The sequence below is a fragment of the Glycine max genome, chromosome 18 (genome assembly GCF_000004515.6).
Source record: "Glycine max cultivar Williams 82 chromosome 18, Glycine_max_v4.0, whole genome shotgun sequence".
Classification (NCBI taxonomy): Eukaryota; Viridiplantae; Streptophyta; class Magnoliopsida; order Fabales; family Fabaceae; genus Glycine; species Glycine max.
The window spans coordinates 36568725-36582659 of record NC_038254.2 but is presented as its reverse complement, the minus strand read 5'-3'; the positions used below and the strand labels follow the sequence as shown (position 1 = coordinate 36582659).

At 36.3% G+C, this 13935-nt stretch overlaps 1 long non-coding RNA gene across 1 annotated transcript; it reads left to right on the top strand.

Annotated features, from left to right (window-relative positions):
- The first annotated feature begins 266 nt into the window (after positions 1–266).
- LOC121173917 (uncharacterized) lies at positions 267–2640 on the top strand. The gene is made up of 3 exons (XR_005889543.1): positions 267–1559; positions 1648–2238; positions 2328–2640. It is a non-coding gene; the product is annotated as an uncharacterized lncRNA (long non-coding RNA).
- The last annotated feature ends 11295 nt before the right edge of the window (positions 2641–13935 follow it).

Sequence of the window (13935 nt, the reverse complement as noted above, 5' to 3'; positions counted from 1 at the left end):
CATTAGGAGTCAAATACCCTTGTTAAACATAAAGGGTTGAGGGGTGTTTTGGATTCTATAAAAAGGAAACATCATTTTAAAATTCTGATCACCCCAATGTGACCGGGGTTTAGTGAAGGTCACAAAAATAACATCAATGTTATAAAAAGATAACTTTTACAATGTCTCATTCTCTAGGATTTTTCAAAGGAAGTATAAAAACACTCTATTACAGTACCCAACACACAGGAGACACTAAGAGGAACTCAAACTAACTAGGAGAAGGGTTTAGAAATCAAGATTACCTCAGAGAAGCTATGAAATGGAGGATTGGCGGATTTTCTCCACCGAATCCTTGAGGAGGATTCTGAGGATTCTGCTCCGATTAAAGTGTTCCTCTTGGTGTGGGGGTTCGACGACAAGCAACAACGGCTCGCGATGGCCACCAATGGTCTTGGGTGGTGGAAAAATGAAGTGTTAGGGTTTGGGTGGTGTTTTGGAGAAGAGGAGAGTGAAAAATCGTGTTTTTCACGCTGTGGAACGTATTTATAATTTGTAGATCTCGCTAAACCAAAATCCACTTTTCGCGCTTAGCGCGAGAATTCGGGCTTAGCACAACTCCCTTTGCACTAGGGCTTGCTTAGCGGGCCAAATCTCGCTCAGCGAAATTCCCTCTTGGGTTGGAATTGCGATTAGCGCACCCCTGCTCGCTTAGCGTAATTCCCTCTCGGATTGGAATTGCGCTTAGTGCGTCCTTCTCACGTAGTGACACATCAAAAGTTGTTATTTTCAAAATCCCAATGGTCAGACTGTGGAAACATGTCTTAGGAAGCTCTAGGAAAAATTTGAAGATGATCCAACGGTTAACGAATCTGTTATCGCGATTTTACTGAGATAGGTATGGATAAAATCTGAAATCTCATAATTTCAACTTAGTTCAGTAAAATTCCACATAACTTAGCATCAACATCAAGAAATTCATACATGACTAATTCAAGTAATACCTCAACTCATTCAAGTCAACCATATAGTCAAATAACATGATAAATACAATTAAACATTGATTTATAACTAGTAATATTTCAGGGTGTTACAAAACTAGCAGTTTCCATTTGCCTAACAGAGAGGTGACTATCACCTTGGATGACGTTGCGTCGTTGTTACATTTGCCTGTTGTAGGGTCATTCCACAGCTTCGAGCTACTTCATGTCGATGACGCTGTCGAGATGTTGGTGGAGTTACTCGAGGTCAGCGCTGCAAAGGCGAGAGTTGAGACCATTCAGTGTCATGGGTCTTATGTGCGACTATTGTGGATGCACGACCTGTATGAGCTGAAGATTAAGGCATGTGACTAGATTGTAGCAGTGCAAACGTATTTGTTGTATCTCCTTGGATGCACACTCTTTGCTAACAAGAGTGTCACATATGTGCACGTGGTATTCTTAGATGCATTGCGTGACCTGACGCAGAGTGCGGATTACACTTGGGGCGCTGCTGCACTTGTGCACATGTATGATAGTTTAAATGACGCACCCAAAAGCACGGCGAGATAGCTTGTAGGATATATCACTCTATTACAGGTTAGTTAAGATGTCACGAAAAGTTTTTTCATGAGTTATTATTATATGTGTCGTGTATTTTATAAATATGCTTATAAAATATATTTAGTGTGGATTTACGAGCATTTTCCGTCCGTTGCTTTCGCTGTTGCTACCGAGGATTACGATGAAAGGAGACCGCGTGCATGTCATTGGACCTCTAGCAAGGCACTGCCCGTTTCCACATATCAGAGGCGTCTGGATAGACTGACCCTTGACGCGGTGTGCTGGATTTCGTAAGGTAACCACCGTTCATTTAGAGAATTTGAGGTCATCTCATTATTTTCGGCCATCTCAGATGGGGCCCCTTGACGGTCATTCACCGACTGGAGAGGGTTACACGACAGTTCGGCTACATCCAGACTATTCCGCCACACCATATCGTGTCTTCACTGTCTGCTGCTGAAATTGATGATAGATGGATGCAATTTGGTGACTACATTGCACCTGTAGGGCAATTATGTGCAGTTCCTGACCACTGTTTGCTAGATTACCTGGATTGGTTTTACATGATCTCGCACCCATTCATGAGTCTGACACAGCCAAGGGATCCTCCTAGAGTATCGCCGGTTCAACAAGATGAAGAATTTGTTGAACCAGATATGCATCAGCAACACTTAATGAGGCAGACATTGATCAACATCATCTTCGGCATGCAGTGGTAATATTTTTTTTTGGTTTTTTTGTTTGTTGCTTTGTTTAGTATTTGATTACTAACAATTGTTATGTTTGTTTTATTTCACTTGCTAGCATGACTTTACAGCAATTGCTGATAGGTTGGACAGGCTACTAAACCTGAGGATCTTGACCAAAGGAACAAAAGCCTATACTGTTGTTGAAGAATGTGTGAGCATCACAAGATGCTACATTGGCCAGCCAACTGTAGCCCATAGATCGAGGCGAAGGCGGCATACGGACGGACATTGAAGTTTTACTTTAACTTTGTAAATTTTCAGTTTATAATTTTTGTATATTTATTTATTTTGGATATTTTATTTATTTTGTATATTTATTTATGGATAGTGACACTTGTTTATTTAATTTTAATCATTATGTGATATAAATTATTGTCATTCGTCTATCCTTAATTATTACTTAATTGTTGCGTTAAGAAATAAATTAATTGGTGCAATTAAAATAAATTACGCATGTATGATACATCGTTGTCATAATTGACAAGACATTGTGAAATGCATGTGTATTAAGATAAAGCATGACACGATATTGTCAGACTTGACAACACATTCTGATGCAAGATAAAACTTGACACCACATTGTTGTAGTTGACAACACAAACAGAAATCATGTGCACGCTTCTCTATTTTTTTTAAAAAAATTAAAGCAATGTTAGTGAAAACCATCTATATATATGACACACGCCAACACTCTAAAAAATCACACAATCTCTCCCAACCTAATTTTTAGAACAAAGTATGGCAGTTTTGGGAGAAACAAGCAGTCGGATGATTGTGAGCTCCACATTGGGTTTTATTTTTCCAAATGGATCGATTATTCACAACGATAATGGTGTTTATTTTCAAAGTTCCACTCTAGTACCCATTCAAGTGAGTTATTATGCACCATTAGTAGAACACCAGATGGTAATGGAAATGAAAGACAACGTGTCTTGGTCGCAACATGATTCAATGCAAAATTAGTATTACTTAATTGTAGTTTTTCATACAAATTTTATTTGTTTCCACTATGTTCAACTTAATGTAATGTTTGAATTCGTGTCCATTAGCGAATGAAACTGTATGATTATGATTTTTAAAGCTTTTAATTGTTTTGTACCTTATAAAAATACTGATTGAAAGAAAAATTCTGAATTTAAAAAAGATAATAATTTACACAAACGTCAATACTAATAAAATTTTATGTTCATGGTTCACCTAAATCAACAAATTTGGTATTCAGCCTACACAAACTTGTGTGACGCTGCATTCTAGCTATGTACGGAGTGGGCCACTGCTTTGCCTGAGAATGACAATGTGTGCTCCACAGCAACGCCACTAGTGGTAAAGGACAATAGTCTCATAACAACACCTGTTACATAACGATAGTGGTAATTGAACGTTAGATACACAACTAAATTTTTAGCATGTTTACTAAATTCATAATTATGCAATTACCTATACAAAATGATTTCCATACACATGACCAATGCATATTACACGATGCACAGAAGAATCTGGCAGCGACTAACTTCTAAGAGAAAAAAAATATCATGCTTTGTTGTCGTGAAAGAGAAACAACAATCACGTTGTATCGTGAAGTAATGACGCATCCCATATCCGTAATATTCATCCACTTGTCCATGGTAACCTACATGTAACAGATAACAAATAGTGATTACTTAAAATGTTATTTTAACAAAAAATGACATAATAATAAAATTACGCACCTTAGATAAGTCGTCAACAAGTAGAGAACACTTTAATTCCTCAAATCTCTCTATGGCACCAACTAGGTTCATATACTCATCGAACCAGCTAGTCAGTTCTTTATGCAGATGGTTCCTCACCAATGACCACGATTCTTCACCCATACCCAATAACGCAACTATTGCACGATAAGCACAAGTAACATCTGCCTTGACATCAATAATGTTTTCAATAGAATCCTGGATGCAAGGATGAAATCGATTAACATTGGAATATTCCGTCTCTGTATTGGGTCCTAAGATGATGATGCACTATGTTTCACTGAGGAATTACTATTTTGCACAGAATGTAACGCATCAACATACTCCAAATAAGACGGATCGTGTTTTGTTGCCTTTTGTTGTTTGGCATGCAGTTTTTTTGGAGCACCCTCGGTCTTCACTTTTTCTGGAAGAGGACACATGGAGTTCATATCAGGGTAAGCAATTTCTCGCAACTTTGACTTCAAATGTATTTTACCACAAACATTGAGCTGCTCAAAGCGTTTCGATATGGTTTCCATCTCCTCTGTTATGGTCACCTGTGTCTCACTTAACCCTTGATCTGAAAAACTAAGTCTCCGCCAAAAAATGTGAATTGTCTCTAGTGGTATGAAGCTAACAACATATTTAAACAACTCACATGCACATGGAAGAACGTGGGTACTCCTCATGACACATCCATATCGTGAAGGGTTTTTACCTGCATAAGCTACACGCTCAAACTTAGCAGCAGTTTCATTTAAAGCGTACCTTGATACCATGCCAAGCAGTTTTTTGTACAAGGTTACTTTAAACACATGCCCAACCACGTGCGTGCTTGTCTCAAAAGATGCTTTAATCTGAGTGTGTTAAAGTGTCATCATATTATTCATTGCTTCCCAAACACTGCATATGTCACCAACAGAGTTTTGTAGGAGTTTTAGTGACCAATGAGCACTCTCAACCCAATAGATGAAATATACAAAAACATGTAAACAATCACATCATTGTCATTTAAATCAACACTTCAACAAATGAAAACAAACAAAAATCAATATTCATACCTGTTAGTGGTTGTGTTTCCTAGATGCATCACTTTGTTTGTCTATGCTTTCACAAATCTTTCTTTGTGTGGAATCACCCATGTTTGACACACATAGTCCACAATCATAGGCCACATAATCCCATGAATTCTTTAAAGCAACTAGGGTTTTGCACTTTGCTTTGACATTCTTGTCAATATGGAACCGACATAGTAGGTTTGTAGCACCCGGGAATACAGTTTTCATTGCATTCATCAAAGACAAATCCCTGTCAGTGACAATAACCCCGAGGAGTGCATCAGCTCTCATGAAAATACCCCGAAACCGCTCTAGAGCCCAAACAACATTATTAAGACGTTCTCCTTCCAAGTAAGCAAAACCAGCGGAGAATGTCATTCCTGTTGGTGTAACACCAACAATATCAAGCAACGATAGTTTGTACCTATTTGTTTTGTAGGTATTGTCGATCAAGAAAACCAAATTACAAGAATTGGTTAACTTTATTGCATCAGGATGACTCCAAAACAAGTCACGTACAACATTATCATCCTTTAGCCTATGCCAGTGAATATACTGATCTCAATCAAGCAGCATCATTAGTTGTTGCATTTCGGTGTTACTCCCTCTCATGGAAGAACGGTAAGCATGTCTCGCATTGTAAATTTGTTTGATTGTTGTATATTTGTTGTCATTGTGCTCCTTCAACGTCAACAAAATATTTCTTGGCTTCACCAGGGACTTCGTCATATCAGCAACAACAATCTTCTCATCCTTTGTCAGTCGACCTGCAAATGGATGCCCAACCAATGACTTTGCCATTTCGTGATTGTGAATCCCACAAATTAACTTCACCATCTAGTTGTCTCCTCCAGAAACTGGCTTCGCACGCAACTTAAACGAGCATCGACATTTTCTACTGCCAGTGCATGTTCTTACCAAATTATGTTTCTTAGGCCTATACTCCCCACTCTTTTCACAAGCTATCAATAGAAATGAGGCTGGCTCTTCCTCGAACACCGGTATTGGTGTCTGACCTCATTATAATGACAACAAATCCAATGTCATGAGCCAATGATCGAGCCCATTGTAAAACTTCATCACGACTACCAAACAATTACAACAAAATTCAAATCAGGTTTGCCATGAGTAAACATTTATGTAATATAATTACTGTACCAACAACAACAAATTGCACAAATACCTCAGAAGTATTAAAGGCATAAGAGCAATCAACTTTAATGCCAACATCTTCCTCATTTTCGACATTCATTTCAACTTCTTCAAACATGATACTATCATACATCCACTGGTTTTCATCCATCTTAATAAAACATTTAACAAATTCAATAACAAAAAATTCAAATTCAATTCACACAAATATAGTTGTTTACACAAAATATTTTACAGAACTTTTTCATTAAAATGTCATATAAATCTAATAAATACATCCTTCAATAAAAAAACATTAAATACATAATCATTCTCATATAAATTTATTTAATTATTAGTCATTAGTATATTCATTTTTAAGCAATGTAATATTACAAAAATTAGTATTGTCAATCCGTATGACCGGACAAATTGGCAATTCGTATGGGTCATACGGATCACCAATCCGTATGTTCTTCGCGTACCTCTTCTTCTCCGGTAACGAAAACCGACCACAATCCACCATATACTCCTCACCAACGTACGTACACCACTAGAGAACAAATACGCTTCCAAATCACCCTTAACAGAAGCAACGTACACTAACTTACGGAAATTTTGCGGAAAAAAATGACGCTACAGAAATAAAAAAATCCTACTGCTATTTATAACCAAAAAAACCATAAGGGTACTTTCGGCATTTAGGAAATTTGTTGGGTGCCCCAAGAAATTCCCTTGAGCTTTTAGTGGAATTTGTAGTTCCCACACTTTGAGCAGTAGATCATTTGCATTGTCACCCATCCTAAAGTCATGCAAGGCCTCATAAGTTGACTTCACTGAGAAGCATCCTGATCTATCCTGTTTCCACTTACATATATCTCTCCCATCTTGCTCCAGTTTACATCTATCTAGCACTCCAATATAGCAAGCTGTTGATTTTCCCATTTGAACCAACATCTCCGCCACCTAAATACTCACTTCCAACACCCACCTACCCACCCCTCCCCCCCCTCCCACTAACCAACATCCTTTATCAAAACACTCTTTTGTTCAGAATTTAAAAATAACCTAGGAAATTGAGAGGCAATGCTTTCCTCTCCTAACCAACTATCCTCCCAAAACCTTGTCAAGCTACCATCACCAATACACCATTCCCTCATATTATCAAACCACTTTTCACCATTTTGATCATGACAACAATTTCTCAAATCTCTATATTTAGATTTCACAATTTCCTTGCACAAAGAAACCTCATTAGTGAAAAGTTTCCATTATTTCCACTTAGCAATAAGAGACACATTCGATAAACCAAGATTTTTGTATACCTAATCCACCCTTCTTTCTTTTGTTGCAAATATTTCTCCAACTCATCAAACATATCCCCCCTCCCCAATCACCACCACACACACGGAGACAAAGTCTTTTTGGATGCTCACAAACTTTTTTTTCTCAATAGACAAAGGTAGCTTAAAAAAAGACAAATAAAAAAAGAAGAGACGAAAGTACTGACTTAAAGAGACATACTCTCTTAGCGAAGGACAAAATCTTATATTTTCAAGTGAACAACTTTGATTCAAACTTCTTCACAAATGGCCTCTACATTTGTTCCTTCCTAGGATTAGCACCCACCGATAAGCCCAAATAAGTGAAGTGAAAGGTCATCAATCTACAATTTAACAACTCCGCAAAGTCTTCAAGAGTGTCCCTATCAAGACCAATAGCTCCAAACGAGCTTTTGTAGAAGTTAACTTTGAGCGCAGAGACAAGTTCGAAGAATCTTAACATAATTTTAATCACAAAAACATTCTTTTTCATTACTTTCCCAAAGATAAGGGTGTCATCCGATTATTGGAGGAGATTCACATCAACATTGTTCCTTCCCACCAAGAACCCCTTAAACATATTCTTCTTAATCGCCACCTTCATCATACTGCTTAATTCCTCTGCCATAATAGTAAGTAAATAGAAAAGGTGCAATAGGATCACCTTGTTTATGTCCCTTTTGTGGCACAAACTCCTTCGTTGGGCCTCCATTCACAAACATAAATGGGAAGTTATTGGAAAGAGAACATGCGAAGAATTTGACAACAATGAAGAAATTGCACAAGGAGAAACCTAGGGATCTTCAACCAAGGAATGTAAGAAGAAATGTGTCAAGGTTGAGCCATCTGATTGATACGTTTATGTTGGGTGCAAAATAATGTTATTTGCTTTTTAGTAGTCTTTTAAATCATACAATAAAGTTCGTCTTAAGTTATTTGTAATATTTCTATCTGGTTAAGAAAAACAATTATATGAGTTTGTAATTTCAAATTTTGAGCAATTAACCACAAGAACTTCATTCGTAATTATAGTATGTAATTTTAGTTTCATGCATTAGTTTCTTATATCAACTTTTCAACTACATTCTTATTCGTATCATTAGCAATTAACAAACACATGGATGACCAATTTCATAACACTATTAATTCAATTGAAAAAATAAACACATATATACAACACAATTTGAGTCAATATTAAATTTCCAACATTAATATATCAAATTAAATCCTCATGAATTCGCTTAATTCAATTCCAATAATTATCATCATTAAATTCATTAGACTTAAATATTATTTTTGTGAAATTATCATACTAGAAACCTATGCAAAGCACGAATAGACCATCTAGTTATAAATTGTTTTTGGATGGGAATTTCACGGCATGAAAATCACACATGGTATCTGAAGGTAGGAGTGGACACAAATCTGAATCAATTCGATAACTCAGTGAATCTAAATTGATGCAAACCGAAAAAATCATATTGGTTCAGATCATTGGTTTGGATCATATTGAAAAATTGCAACTTCCACAACCCCAAAATGGCTATTCCACGTTAGTTAAAAAAGTCATTCTACATACCTCGGAAGCCACTGGAATTTTACCACGTCTGTGACAAACCTCGGAAGCCAATTCAACATACTACACATTTAAATGAAAAAAAAATGCATGCATCATAATCATGACAAATATATGTCTGAGAAACAAATTTTATTACAAAAAAAATCAGCTATCTTGGCATGCATGTTTTCATCTAGTAATATGCTGGAGGGCTTCAAATCTCTGTGTATCAAAGGAGGTTTACAACCATTATGAAGATAATCCAGTCCCGAAAATCCATAAGAAACCATAGAGCATAAAATAAGAGTAGAATGGAACAAGAAACATAAACTGCTACAGTTCAAAATAAAAGTGGAGTGTATACCTTGGGCAGCATCAACGCCTATAATAAGTCTTTCATTCTGCTTCAAGACATTTGGATTGTTCACTACACACAAATAAAGATTAACGTGCATACTTAATTTTGGTTCATACGAAAAAAGAAATAGGCGCAAAAACATTTTGAATAGGAAAAATTTCTTCCCCTTAGCCTTCCTACCTTACTGCAAAATTAAAAAGATAAATTTCAGAGCAAAATAAATAAATAAATAAAAGTTTGTTTATAATTCAATATTTAATAAATACTTTCATGTTAAAAAGAAAATTAAAATCATAACAAAATAAAATTGTATATTTATACAAATGACTTAAGATTGAGAGTCAAATCTTTAATGATAAAAATAGTACAATTCTATGAAAGAATTATAATCATTTATATGTAAAATATTACTCTTGAAATTTTTTTGATACATCCATATTACTGTTGAAATTTGATTTTAAATAAATAGTATATATATCAAGTTAGTGCAATTGTGTGAACACGTGAAACGGTGAAAGTCCACTGTCCACGCAATGTAAGTCCACACAATATTAATTTAACTCGTGAATAAAGTTCTAATAGAAAACTAAAAAAAACTGTTTTAATAAATAAATAAAAAACACCAAGTAGTCTTAGCCAATTAGAATAATGCTTACCAATTACATGAATCCTTCTCATCCAGTTTTCATGTTTATATTGCAGCCATATATTGTAAGGAATAAGAGATATTCCTAGATGTGAACATACTCAGAAAACTGATATAAAAAAATGTATACACCCGAGCCTCAACTGATACAAGCTTGCTATCAATGTTAATCCCAAACTCCTTTGCATAGGGATTATACTCATAATCAGTTTCGTGAATTGTCTGCTAGTATATTGGAAAAGCTATAGATTAATTAAACTAAACCAAACCTGCAATACACATTATATTTTTGTTTGTAAAGAGAATAAATATTGAAATGGACATGTTAAAACAATTGCAATTTATCATACAACCATGGCTATTCAGTTTCCAATTGATTCTGACAAAAATAAGAATATAAAGAAGAAAATAAAAGGTTTGATGAGAATTCTAAAATTACCCAAATACGGGAACTAGTGACTAGGAGTAGGATCAAATAACTAGTGGATACCCTCTAACAAATGATAGCAGACATGCTTAACAAGGCTCAAGTGGAGAAGGATGAAGGCCAGAGACAGAGGCACTACTAAGAATATTAATTGTTGTTGAATGCCCAAACTAATTTGAAGGCCTATGTCAAATATGTTTTATTTTTTATTTATAATTTTTTTCATTGTAATTTTGACCCAAACTATTTAGAAGACCCATGTCTATTTCTATTTTTTTTTGTTCAAATATACTATATGTATTGTTCTCGTTTTCAATAGAAGGGACTTTTGGCATTTGATAAAATTTGGTGAGAGCTTCTCTTTGGGTTCCTTGTTGAATCAATCTCAGACTTATCAATGTAATCTTTGTGGCGTCTACCCTCACTTATCTTCCTTCACTGGAAGTGGCGTCATCCAAAACTCTGTAACTTGAATTAAGCGATCCGCTCCTAGTAAGGATCACATCATCTCATATCAGAGCTTCGGCTCTTGTTACAGGTTCTATCCTATCCAATTTTTATTTTTTCCTTTGTCATTTGTGTTTCAATTTCGTGTTTACGTCTTGTTTCGTTCTTGTTTGCGTCCTTGTTGCGTTCTTGTTTGCATCTTCTTGCATTCTTGTTTGCGTTCTTGTTTTCATTCTTGTTTCTTTCAGATTATGTGTCAAAAAAAAAATCTGTTTGAATTCTGTTACAAATTCTGTTTGGGGACAATTTGGTTTATTAGAAGAATTTTGGGGGTTTAGGATTTAGTAGGCCATTGAACTTCTCATATTTGTTTGTTTGACTATTGAACAAATTGCCTAATTGCCTATTGAATTTGGACCAGTGGAATTGATTGAGTGAAAAATAGTCTATTATCCTAGAAGAATTTTGAAAAAGAAAGCAAAAAAAAAAAAGTTGCAGAAAGTTTTTTAAAAAAATGGGTGTTTGAATCTTTGAACATGAATTTGAGGCAGTTAGAGGCGTTTTATTTTGGCAAAAATCTGTTATACAATCTGTTAGTTTGTTATCCTAGTTTGTTATCCAATCTGTTATTTTGCTATCCTAATTTGTTATCCAAGTTTGTTATCCAATCTATTAGTTTGTTATTCTAGTTTGTTATCCAAGTTTGTTATCCAATCTACTATTCCATAATTAAGTTGTCTTTCCTGTTCTATTACCTTTGTGCGTCCAAAGTTGATTCATCTAGGAACTTAAGAGGGAGTGAGTGGTAAAAGGCAAGAGTGAAAAAAAATCATAGCCTATATTGAGAGCATCAAACACGAGTGAACTACCATCAAAGAGAGAAACATGTGACTAGAGTGCGGTGAGGTCCTGTAATCTTTGTTTAAATTACTGTAGAATTGTTTGTTCCTTAATCATGGCAGGAGCGGGTGACGGTGGTGGTGAATATCATCAATTGGAAGGATCTCAGCGCTTATTACTGGACGTGATGATTGCACAGATGCAACGTTTCTTGAACTGTAACAATAAGAGCTCTACAGACGAATAGAAGGACTAGAGCACCAAATGAATCCAAATGCTGAAAGACCTTATGGTGGGAACAGAAGGGCCAATGATGGACCGAGCTGAATGGAAGGGCATAACATAATTGAGGGAGTAAAACTCAATATACCCCCTTTTAAAGGCAGGAGTGACCCAGACGCCTACCTTGACTTGGAGATGAAGATTCAACATGTATTCTTCTGCAATGAGTATACTGAAGAGCAAAAGGCGAAGTTAGCAGCAGCTGGATTCTTAGACTACGCCCTTGTTTGGTGGAATAACAATCAAAGAGAGATGATGAGAAAGGAGGGGCGGGAGATAGATACATGGACTGAGATGAGAAGGGTTATGCGAAAGAGATATGTTCCAACTAGCTACAACAGAACCATGCGACAAAAACTCCAGAGGCTGTCTTAGGGAAGTTTGATTGTGGAGGAGTACTACAAGAAGATGGAGATGGCACTAGTGAGGGTCAACATTGAAGAGGAAATTGAGGACACAATGGATCATTTTCTGAGTGGCCTAAATCTTGACATTAGAGATGTTGTTGAATTACAGGAGTACGTGGAATTGGATGACTTGCTGCATAAGGAAATTCGGGTTGAACAGTAGCTGAAGAGGAAAATTGTAGCAAAAAGGAACTCATCCAACAATTTCAACAAGATTTGGACCAACAAATCCAAGAAAGAGGGAGACAACTCTCTAGTCCCCATGGAAAGTCAGCAGTTTCCAGTGTTAAAACCAAGCATAATTCTGCCTCATCATCCAACACTAGTACCAGAAACATAAAATGCATCAAATGCTTAGGTAGAGGACATATTGCTTTTGAGTGTCCAACCAGGAGGACCATGATCATGAAGGCAGATGAAGAAATCACCATGAATATGAAATCAGTGAAGAAGAAGAAGTGGAAAAAGAGCTTTAGAAGGAAGCTATGTAGGGTGATACGCTAATGGTGAAAAGGCTCTTGGGAAGTCAAGTGCAGCCACTGAATGACACCCAAAGAGAAAATATTTTCCACACCAGATGTACAATTAATGGTAAGCTTTGCTCTTTAATTGTTAATGGAGGAATTTGTACCAATGTTGCAAGTTCCAAGTTAGTGTCCAAATTGAATTTGGATACTCAGCCCCATCCTAGGCCATACAGACTTCAGTGGCTTAGTGAAGATGAAGAGGTAAAGGTGACTCAGTAGGTTGAGATGTGTCTCACCATTGGAAGATACAATGATAGGGTGTTGTGTGTTCCAATGGAGGCGACTCATATACTGTTAGGAAGACCATGGTAGTATGACACCAAAGCAGTGCATTATGGCTTCACCAACAAGATTTCTTTCTAGCACCATCACCTAAGAGAAAAAGTGTGATGACCAAATCAGAATGAGAGAACAAGAGAAAGAAAAAAGTGAGGTACCAAAGAGGAATAGGAAAAAGAAGAATGATTCACCTGAGAGAAAGAGTGATAGACATGAGAGAAAATTTAATTATTTAGCAAAGGTGAGTGAAGTGAGGAAAGTGTTACTTGCTTGTGAGCCACTCTATCTACTGTATTGCAAAGATAGTACAATTTCTACTGATAATTCTAATGAGTTAACTATTTCTATTTCTCCTAGTGTTGAACCCTTATTGCAGGAATTTAAAGATGTCTTTCCCAAGGAGATTCCTCTTGGACTGCCACCTTCAAGAGGCATAAAACATCAGATTGACCTCCTTCTAGGAGCTTCATTGCCTAACAAGCCATCTTACAAAAGCAATCCCCAAGAGACTCAACATAAGGATGCACAAGCAAAAGTTAAGTATGTGAAAAGATTTCATGACCAAGTGAAGGCGCAAATTGCAAAGAAGAATGAAAGTTATGCCAAGCAAGCCAATAAGAATAGGAAGGAAGTGGTACTTGAACCAGGTGATTGGGTTTGTGTACACAT